The sequence below is a fragment of the Mus caroli genome, unplaced genomic scaffold (assembly GCF_978045245.1).
Source record: "Mus caroli unplaced genomic scaffold, Mus_caroli_1 scaffold_2, whole genome shotgun sequence".
Lineage (NCBI taxonomy): Eukaryota > Metazoa > Chordata > Mammalia > Rodentia > Muridae > Mus > Mus caroli.
Window position 1 is genome coordinate 85,555,245 of NW_028227257.1, and position 12,056 is coordinate 85,567,300.

The window sequence follows — 12,056 nt, forward strand, 5'->3', positions numbered from 1 at the left end:
AAATCACAAACCACAAACAGTTATTGGGTCTACTAGAAGATACTACAACCTTCTAACAGTTCTTGCAGGATTCTCTAGCATGTCTTCAATGAAAGGACACATGTAGTTATATGAAACTCTTTACTATTTGCATCTCTTTTTTAAAATTGTGTAAACACTTCTCAAGCAATTAATTACATATTCCTTTGATCTTTGCCCTGGTATGAAGAAAAGAATAAAAATTACACATTCCCTAAATGTCTTTCAACAGATGAGTAAATAATAAGAAATAGTTCCTATACACAATGGAATGGTTTAATTCCAAAGAACAATGAAATCATGAAATTTGCTCATAAATTGATGGAACTAGAAATGATTTTATTGAGTCAGGAAACCCAGTTCCAGAAAGACTGCATACTCTTTCTCACTTGTAGTTCCTAACTCCAAATTCTCAGATGCAAATATACAACATGGAGTAACCACAGTAACCAAGAAGGTACAAAAGGACGAGATGGGTCATTGTTGTGATTTGCAAGTATCTAGCAAAGTTATAGAAGTAAATTCTAGGGGGATAACAATACAGGTGACATAAACAGAGAAATAAAAAAAAAGGGTGGACTCTAACTGGGATGGGAGAAGGAAGATCAGTGCATTTGGAGAAGGAATAGAGAGGAAAAAATACCAATGTTGTTTGTCAATCCTCAAAAATCATATTATTTTATATGCTCTAAAATTTATACATAAGTATATATATATGTGTGTATATATATGTATGTATACACATATATATGTATGTATATATATGTATATGTATATGTATATATATGTATATGTATATGTATATGTATATATATATATATATGGAGAGAGAGAGAGAGAGAGAGAGAGAGAGAGAGAGAGAGCGAAAGCTACTGACACTGTCCCCATAAGACCCATAGATATTTTTTTAAAAAACAGGCACAAAGACACAAGAAACTTCCTATTAAAGGATGGGTCAGATAATTCCAAGTGACTCCCCCAAAATGTAGACCAACTATGTAGTTTTTCCGTGAGTTGAGGGTAGATCCCTATTGCTAGAGATGACTGCATACTTAGGACACTGTAATGGGAAGATTCAAGCTGGATTTGACCTGAAGCATCCTTCCTACGTTCTAGCTTCTGTGGTTTAAAACTATAAGCTGCCAAGAGAACTAAGCAATTACAGTCCTTCCCAACTGTATGTAACACATGCAATTCATAACAATGAGCAACATGCCAACATATCCCTAGAGGCAAAATAAGTGGCATTCACGCGGTGGTGGTAACCAACCACTGTTTAATTGGATAAAAGGATCATTCAACAAGAAGAAAATCATGCCTGGTTCTGGAAACCTAGCCACCTTCTTAGAGCTAGAGAGATCATGGACCTTAGGAAAGAATCTACTGCAATCACTCTGCTAGCCCAGCATACTTACATTCCACATTCTAAATTGTGTCCTTAGACACACAGGTAAGCATGGCTACCAACCCATATCAAAGAAGCTGTTCTTTACAGCAAGTGGAGACCACCATGGAAAACACCATCTTGACACAATCCAGAGACTAGAAAATCATAGAGATCCCAGGCCAAAATGGTACATCTACATCACAGCTCCTGTATCAAGGCTCAGGAAACATCATAGAAGAAAGGGGCAGAAAGCATATAAGAGTCAAAATAGTAGGAAGTCTGACATAAAACAGTGCCTTCTAGAAATTGTAGCATAAGGACCAGAACAATGGGAATGCTAACCTGAAAAGGGGTAAATTTCATGGGGTACCACGACTAGAGAAAGAAGTATACGCAACTAATGACTGCTGAGAGAACTGTCTGTATTGGATAACCAATGAGAGACCTCATTTCCCATGGAGGTCCCTTACTAGTTATCTAATGTAGGATGCTTTGCCCTGAAAACAAACACACACAAACAACAAGCATAGATTCAACAGTTCGTTTTTATATACTTGTGTTTACATGTACATTTATATGTAATAATCAAATAAAACCAGATTATCAAGGGAGAGTACCTGGGAGAGGCTAGAGAGAAGAAAGAGATTTTAATTACACACACACACACACACACACACACACACACACACACACACATATATATATATAATATATTATATAATATTATATACTATATACATCACAGCTCCTGTATCAAGGCTCAGGAAACATCATAGAAGAAAGGGGCAGAAAGCATATAAGAGTCAAAATAGTAGGAAGTCTATTATATAATATATTATGATATTATGTTATGATATATTATGATATATAATGTCATAATATATTATGACATTATATAATATATTATGATATAATATTATAATATAATATAATAATTATAATATAATTATAATTATATAATATAATAATTATAAAATATAATAATTATAAATATTATGATAATATAATAAATTATATATAATTATATAATATAATAATATATAATATATTATATAATGTATATGTGTGTAATATATATATTACATATATACATATATATGTGTGTAATATATACATATATATGTGTGTGTGTGTAATATGTACATATATATGTATGTGTGTAATATGTACATATATGTTTACATATGATTGAAATATATATTTTTTAATTGCATGTGTCTTAAAGAAAGACAGAGGTGTTTTGGGAAAATATATAGTTCATTCTTTAAGAAAAAGATGCAGAAAATGAAAGAAAATGCATCTAAACCTTAGAGATATTCCCATGCAGAGTTTTGATTGATGTGTCCCTGGATGTGATTATGAGAAATCTTTAGCTCCAAAGAAAAGGTTTAGTTCTCATGGCAGGAGTACACAAGAGCATGTATTTGCTGACTTTGCATGCAGATCACCTCACTGAATTTTGATTTAAAGGGATTAAAATATGACATGTTGTGGTTGAGAAGTGCTTAAATTAGAAAGATAATATAATCTGAATGGATTTCTATCTGTGTGTTTCTTTTAATTCTGATGTATTAATTTTACAGAGGAAAGTTTTATCCTGACAATCCAATACATTTTAAGATAGACTTCTATCCTATCTGTTGTCCTTTCATATACCATCCCACCATATCCTTCCATAATATCTAGTCCATCCATCCCACCCCATCCTTCCATCTGACCCTTTCCTTTTTCCCTAGTAGCCTTAATTTATTTTCATGTACTTTTTTTTCCAGCAAGAGTTTACCCCACCCCCTTTTTATTCAGGATGAGATGGATGCTTTTTTTTTTCATTAGATATTGCCTTTATTTACATTTCAAATGTTATCCCTTTCCTGGTTTCCCCTCCAAAAATCCCCTATCCCATACCCTCTACCCCTGCTTACAAAACTACCCACTCCCTCTTCCCTGCCCTGGCATTCCCCTGCACTGAGGCATGGATCACTCACAGGACTAAGGGCCTCTCCTGCCATTGATGTCAAACAAGGCTGTCCTCTGCTATATATGCATCTGGAGCCATGAGTACTCTCTGGCTGGTGGTTTAGTCTCTGGGAACTCTGGAGGTAACTGGCTGACTCATGTTAATGTTCCTCCTATGGAGCTGCAAACCCCTTCAGCTCCTTGGGTCCTTTCTCTAGTTCCTCCAATGGGGACCTTGTTCTCAGTCCAATAGTTGGCTGAGAGCTGCCACCTCTGTATTTGTCATGCACTGGCAGAGCCTCTCAGGAGACAGCTCTATCAGGCTCCTGTCAGCAAGCACTTGTTGGCATCCACAGGAATATCTGGGTTTGGTAACTATATATGGTATGGATCCACAGGTGGGGCAGTCTCTGGATGGCCTTTCCTTCAGTCTCTGCTCCCCACTTTGTCTCTGAATCTCCTCCCATAGTATTTTGTTCCCACTTGTAAGACGGACCGAAGTATGTATACTTTGGTCTTTCTTTTTCTTGAGCTTCATGTGGTCTGAGAATTGTATCTTGGGTAATCCGAGCTTCTGGGCTAATATCCACTTATCAGTGAGAGTATACCATGTGTGTTCTTTTGTGATTGGGTTTCCTCACTCATTATGATATTTTTTAGTTCCATCCATTTGCCTAAGAATTTCATGAATTCATTGTTTTTAATATCTGAGTGTAAATGTACCACTCCATTGTATAAATGTACCACATTTTCTGTATCCATTCCTCTGTTGAGGGACATCAGGGTTCTTTCCAGCTTCTGGCTATTATAAATAAGGCCGGAGCATATGTCCTTATTACATGTTGGAGAATCTTCTGGGTATATGCTCAGGAGTGGTATAGCTGGGTCCTCTGGTAGTGCTATGTCCAATTTTCTGAGGAACCACCAAACGGATTTCCAGAGTAGTTGTACCAGCTTGCATTCCCACCAGCAATGGAGGAGTGTTCCTCTTTCTCCACGTCCTCGCCAACATCTGCTGTCACCTGACTTTTTGATCTTAGTCATTCTGACTGGTGTGAGGTGGAATCTCAGGGTTGTTTTGGTTTGCATTTCCCTGATGACTGAGAGTTTTGAACATTTTTTTTAGGTGCTTCTCAGCCATTTGGTATTCCTCAGTTGAGAATTTGTTGTTTAGCTCTGTATCCCATTTTTCAATAGTGTTATTTGGTTCTTTGAAGTCTAACTTCTTGAGTTCTTTATATATTTTGGATATTAGCCCTATATCAGATGTAGGGTTGATAAAGATCTTTTTTCCAATCTATTGGTTGCCATTTTGTCCTATTAGTGATAGTTCCAAGGTCTATCTAGCTACCAAGAATCTGAAATTACATTGCAAGTAACAACCATGTCTTTACAGATTACATATGTATTGAGCTTCTTTAATTTTTTTCTTAGGACTTGACTATAACTATCAATGGAGAAATAACTCAATGAAAGAAAACCTATTTCATCTTCATAAGACATGATCTTGGATCTTGTCAAGTTTATTTAGAAAGACAAATTAATGGTTTTTACACTAGCACCCTTCAAACATCATCCAAAGATCAGGAGGGAGATTCCAGGAGGGGAGTACAGCAAGGGTGGAGGCGTGGCTGAATTTGAGATCCATGAGGTCCCAATTCCACATTTTTGGTAGCACAAATCAAAGAAGGAGAGTTAAAGAATATAAATATGCAAATGGGGGTAGGTATACCATTCAGTTCTTAGAGTGCTTACCTGCATAAACAAAGTCCTGACTTCAGTCTGCACAAAGGTATAAACTAAGTGTGATTGAGCACACTTGTAATCTCAGCACTTGTAAAGTGGGAACAGGAGGATCGGAAGCCCAAGGTCATATCAGCTACATATCAAGCAGAGGGTGAAGCTTTAATACATAAGACCTTGACTCAATAACAAAAAAAGAGAATATGCAAACGAGATCTCATTTGCCTTAAACATGCAATTTTATATACTTCCAACTTAAAGGTGCAGTTTCCTTGTCTTGGTGATTCTTTACTGTGGGCCAATGGAATGCCAGCAATTGCTCTGTTAGAAACATGAAATATGCTTCTTGACCTAAGTTTTCACATTTGTGTTCTGCCATCATCTTGAAGAAAAAAAAGCAAAGCATTAGACATGGTCCCCTGGACCCAGAAGGATGTGTAGTGTGGAAACTAATATAAGCTAAACCTTAGACATTGAGAAGCATGCAGCCACGTCCAATGGGAATCAACAAAAGCCACGTGGCTGACTAGTATGTTCCTGAGAAATACCAATGGCAGTTTAGACCACTGAGTTTTGGAGTGGTTGTTACAAAATGGGATAATGGGGTAATGAAGATTTTAACCTTGTCCAAACACATCTTTGAGCTGAGCATATGATGAAGGCTATGAACTTTCTTTGCAGTAAATCATATGCATAAATTCTCAATTTTATGCAATTTAGAAGATGCATTGACCTCCTGAATTGTCTGCGACGGGCTAGTTACTAATAGGGTTTTTTTCACATCTAAATAAAGATAATTTTTCAGCTGTCTTATAAAACTGGTAATTCAACTTGAAATATGATGTTGATGAAAATATGTATCTGTTATTTTACAAATGACTTTTAAGCATTTCTCTAAATACCTCTCTCTCTCTCTCTCTCTCTCTCTCTCTCTCTCTCTCTCTCTCTCTCTCTCTCTCTCTCACCTCCACTCCTCTCATTCATTTCAAGAAACAATTTGAGTAAAATGTGTTTAGAGGTTGTCCATCCCTCTTCAACCAAGTATCACATCTGAATCTGCTTCATCTCACAATGATTGTGATGACCTCTTACCTCCTTCCCTACTCCTCTGCAACTAGTTCTTCAACCAACACCCAAAGTTCTATTCAATACTTTCCCTTGGCAGTGTTTTGCTATTATAATTTAAAGTACAGTCTATGCTTATGTCAAAAACACTTTACGGTTCAGTTAAGAAATGGAGCTACAGTCTGCTCAGCATGAACTGTGGGGATGATGCCTAATGGTTTTTAAATTGGTTATTCATCTATTCATTCATGTGCCTAGAATTATTTATACAAAATCAAATACAGCAAAGAATCTTATGTAAAAGTACACAGAACAGTGTATAAATCCACTTTTTAAAAAACTTTTTAAAGTATGAATCATATGTGGGGTTACAGCAAAACTGATGAGTGCTTACCTAGCATGCAAAAGGCCCTGAGTTCAGTTCCCAGAACTACAAAAACAGAGCAGAAATTTCCAAAGCCCTTTTTCCACTATTTTCTAGTAAATGAGCACTGGAAATTTGTAGAGAAATGTAGATGTGTTTTGAGTCTTAGTAGTTTAGAAGCTAACTCACAACTCATTAGCAGCTTTGTCTAGTTATTAGTAACTAAATCAATTTTGTTCCCTATCAATTTTATGAAATTATTCTAAACCTCTGTTAGTTTATAGTATGCATCTTTACATACAATATATTTTATATTCTTTACATTAGAGTTTATATAGCCCAGACTGGCCTTGAATCGCTAATATAGTAAGAATTAACTGGAATTTCTGATGCTTGTACACTTGCTGGATTTTAGGATTACAGATATATATCACTATGCCCAGTTCTTGCATGTTACCAAATTTATATGCATATATTTATATTGTGCTATTATTTTTATTGTCTTATCTATTATAATAGCAAACTTTATTCTCTTTTTTTTTCCCCTCCATTCTACTGACTTACTTGATTTAGTTACACAGTTATTGATCTTATTTGGCATTTTCACCAAACTAACTTCTTATCAAACCAACTTAGTTTTGTTGATCCTGTCTGATTTCTAGTATCAATCTTATTTATTTACTCAGTGAATCTTTCCTTTCCTTTGTTAATGTTCAGCTTCATTTGTTTTGTTTTGTATATCCTTGGAATGTGAAAGGAAGTGTTTGACTTGTGATCTTCTCTTTCAGCATGGGAACTTATTACTTGACACTTTCTGCTTAGAATGACACTTGCTGTGCCCTGCAAGTTTTGCTATCTTTGTTTCCATTTTCATTTGTATGAAATTATGTTTTTCCTTTCCTTTTATGCCTTCATCTTGTTGGCTGCTCTATAGTATGTTATCTTATTTCTGCATACTCTGTGCATTTTATTATTAATCTACAATACATACCATTGTGGTCAGAAAAGTCAAATCATTGTGAGCTGAATCTTAAAATTACTCAGTTTTGTCTTGCTACCTAATATATGATCTACCCAGCAGCACATAGAACCACTCTGCCAACACATGAAAAGAGTGCATATTCTGTTTGGGACTTTGCAGATATCTCTCAGACCCATTTGGTTTAAAGTATAATTCCTGTTCACAATGTCATAATTAATTTTCTCTCTGGATGACCCAGCTTGTGCTGAGAGTAAAATTCTGAAGTCATCCACTGAAACTATATATATATATATATATATATATATATATATATATATATATATATATATATACAAGTCATCTAAATCAGATTAAAGGGTAAGCATAAACCCTGGAAACTAGACTTCTTAGAAGAAAACACAGGCTCCTGACACTAATCTTAGCAGGGAGTTTTTGGATAAGACCCTAAAGCATAATCAACAAAAAGAAAAATAAGCAAACAGAACCACATCAAATTGAAAGGGTTGTCACAGAAAAAGAAGAGAAACACAGCAAAGTGAAAATATAAGCTACAACATGAGAAATAGTAACAAATCACTAAGGGGTTCTTATTTCCAACACATTAAGAATTCATACAACTTAATGGAAAAGTCGAGACAAACAATGTAAAAATGTGTCAAAGATACAAATGGACATTTGTTAAAATGGCAGAATCAATATGATACTATTTAATGAGTACTATTCAGTGAATTACTATAATTAATAAAAATGATCTTTGCTTGAAATTAGCTAGCATGTCTTAATTGTTCTTATTTGAACAGTGTTGAAAGTAATCATATGAAATGATAGGTATATTAATTAGCTTGATTGTGATCATCATAATATAATATGAACATATCAAATAATTAATATGAAAAATTTAAATATCTATACAGTTTTCATATGACAATCATAACCAGTAAACAGTAAAGTATATTATTAGAATAGTTGTGGACTATTAATAGAGAGAGAATGTGTGTGTATGTGTGAGTGAGTGTGTGTGTGTGTGTGTGTGTGTGTATCAGCAATAGTATTCATTTGAATTTCTGATTTTGAGAATCCCTTAAAGATATGTAATACAATAACTTTGTTATCAAAGTACACATTAGTCACTAGTTTTATAACAAGAATGTTCTTCACAACAAATTGAGAATTAAAGTCTAGAACTATGCAGCAAATATATGAAGAGTCTCGGAGACAGAGTGAATTAGGACAACCATGTACAAAATCCTGGATATGCTCACATAGTAATTTTCTACAATTTCTGAAAACAGAAATTAAAGAAATGCCAGGAAATTATATGTGAAAATAACTTGTTTTCACCAAAATGAATTTGGAAACTACACGTATTTCAATGTGGTATCTGTTCCACATAATGTTATTCAGGGTACAGTTTGAGGCAATTAGAAATGACCATTTGGAGTCATGTGAACCAATGGTTTCAATATCCTCTTTTCCCTTTATGTAGTTTTTGTTTATAGATCATAGTGTTGTTGTAATTTTATAGTAATTGAAGAGACAAATTGCATCTTCAAAGTCATGTGCTATCAAAGATTGCAATGCTACAAAGAGAGAGATGTGTTCAACAAATGCCATTAAAGCTGGAGTGAAGAAGGATAAAAGGACAGATGCAAAGAATGGAGAGCAAGGATAAGAATAGAAAAGGAAGGAAAGAATAAGAGGAGAGGAGGAATTTTTGAGAAAGGTAATTTTTGAGAAGGAGAAAAAAGGGAGATCGGATCTATGGATTTTAAAGCAATTTGACAAAAATGATAACAAAATCATATTCAAAATATGCTGTTTATGAACTAATGTGAGAGCAGTGTGTGTGTGTTATATTTCTTTCATGATCTTCCTGCCAATCCTGTTTCCTCTTCTTTATGTCTTTTCTATCAAATCCTCTGAAAAAGTAACTACCTTCTCATTTTTCTTTTTACTCCTCTGGTAATTTTCATGCCATCTCCTTTAGTGCCATATTTCTATAAGGGTTGTCCTTCGTTGAGTACCAATGACATTGATTTCCAAGTGGGAGTGCACTCTATGCACCCTGTCTCACAGAAAAGGGATCCCACTGAAAGCTTTTGTTGTGCCTGTTTTATATTTAAAGTAGATTTCTTAAAACACTGAGAAGTTGTTATTAACAGTGTTTATGATAGTTCCTAAACTCAGAACATTTTAACTTCTCAAGGAATTTCTCAAGTACTTTCTGCGCATAGCATATGATTTAAGAGATTCTGAAAGGGGAATGGTAAGAGAAGACAATATAAAGATATATGAAATAATGATGACGATAAAAAAAATCCAATGGTCTGATCCGATTAACCTTGTCCCATAACACTTGTCTATGACAGCATTTAGATCAAAAGAAAGTGATCCTTACATAATGCAAAATTAATCTATGGGACTCTGAATCAAGCAATATTATTGAGGTAAATTGCTCAGCAAGCTTAAAGGTGGAAGTGAGTAACCTTTTAAATAAAGAGAAATTGCAGAGTCCATTTCAGAGGCTGAGATTTTTTTTCAGCCTCAGTTGCCATGATGGAAAGTAGAAATAATCGCCATTTAAATATTTTGTAACCTATTGCAGTAAAAGCTCTCAGTGTACACAATCAATATTTTGTGTTTAGATGAACTCCAATTAGGTATACATCTCTGTATCTATATGCGCATACACAAACACAAAAACAGAACAGAAACCTGCAAGATACAAAAATATGGCTGGAAAGATGGCAAGCAAAGCACTTTCTATGCAAGTGAGAGGAATAATGCTCAAGTCTCCAAATCCACATAAATGTTAGTGTTTATGTCAGCATACTCCACAATCTCAGTGTGCCTGAGGCAGAAACAGGGTATCCCCAGGGCAAGATAGTTACAAAATTAACTGACATGGGAATGTCTGGATTAAAGTGGGAAATGATGGAGGGAGATCCTCAATTTCAACCTTTCACCTTTACACTCCCCCATGTAGGCACATATGTGTGAACATGCAGACATACATTTAGGCACACACATATATACACATGTATACAAACATATACACAAAATGTAGATTAAAGCAAGTATCAATAAATAAATTTTATTATATAGTCCTCTATGGAAATAAAGAATCTGGAACCAGGTGTGTTGGCACACACCTTTAATCCTAGCACTTGACTTGAGAGGCAGAGACAGGAAGATCCTAAATTTGAGGCCAGCCTGTATGGTTATCCGAACCTTACAATTTCTTGACATATGTACAAACAGATGTAATTTTTAAAGATGGAAGTTGTTTTAATAAAGATTCATTTTATTTGTTCTTAAAAAAAAAAAAAAAAACTAGAGTGATTTGGGATAACCAGTTTAGAAAAGAATCAAATGTCAAAGTCCCCACTGAGGCCGTGTTCTTGATTCATTGTGAGATTTCAAAATGCAGCTGCCCTATAAATAATAATAGCTTTGAAACCATACAGCTCTGAGTTTTAATTGAAATGCAGCACTTTAGCCAACTGCTTACCTATTTAGCTTTTATAAATTATGATTCTCTGGTTTGTATCTGTAAGAGAGGAAAATGTGATGAAAACTGAAGGTTTCCCAGTTTTTTAGTACTCAATGAATGTAATTTCTTCTTTGATCAAGAGTTTGTTTTTGTTGGATTTCTGAGGCACCTTAAGGAGATTAAAGTCACAAAAGGAGAGGTACATCTAACTTAGGTGGGACTGTATTTATTGATCTCACAACAAGAAGGCATAATCTCACCCAGGAGAAATCGAGCCTTATGCTCCATACACTGAGAATGGATGAAAGAATGCCCATGGGAAAAGACAACCACTTCTAAAGGTGGGGAAATTACTGCAGCGTATTTCCTTCCATAGTCCCTCCCTTCCAGCTGCAAGGCAATCTGAGAAGTATAAACTTCATACAGAAAACTATCATTTTGAAACTTATTTTTCACATCCATAAATGACAATAATAATTGACCGCCAGGCTTTGTAAAAGAATTATTGAGAAGAAACGTTAGTTTGCATATGTAAAATACATTCTGAATTAAACACAGAGATTAAGGTTGCTATGTTCCTACTATTCTCAATTGACCCTTATAAAGAGTTGTCAAGTATAGAAGTATAATAAGAAATTATGAGAAGGCAAAGGCTAAATAAACTTGTAATTTTACTTCTTATTTATGCACTTGTAAATATCTTATGTATAAATGTTAATAATAATAATAATAATAATAATAATTTCCCATTCACAATATTTAAACCATGAACACAATTTTGAAGCTACATTTATGCTTATTGGACTGGAAGTCATCCAGAGAAGATCTTTCTCAGTCAATATGCTCGATGTCTTTTAAATGCTTCATTTAAGTCTTGTGGCGAGCCAAGGTTGTATAACTACTTCTGTATCCAGTTATCCCTTGGTGTGGGCCAGAATTCAAGCACAGACTTCAATAGGCATCACACATTATGAACAGCCCAGAATCAAAAATATCTAGTTACGATGAGCATTATGGCATCACAGGAGGGGAGAGATATCATTTCTTC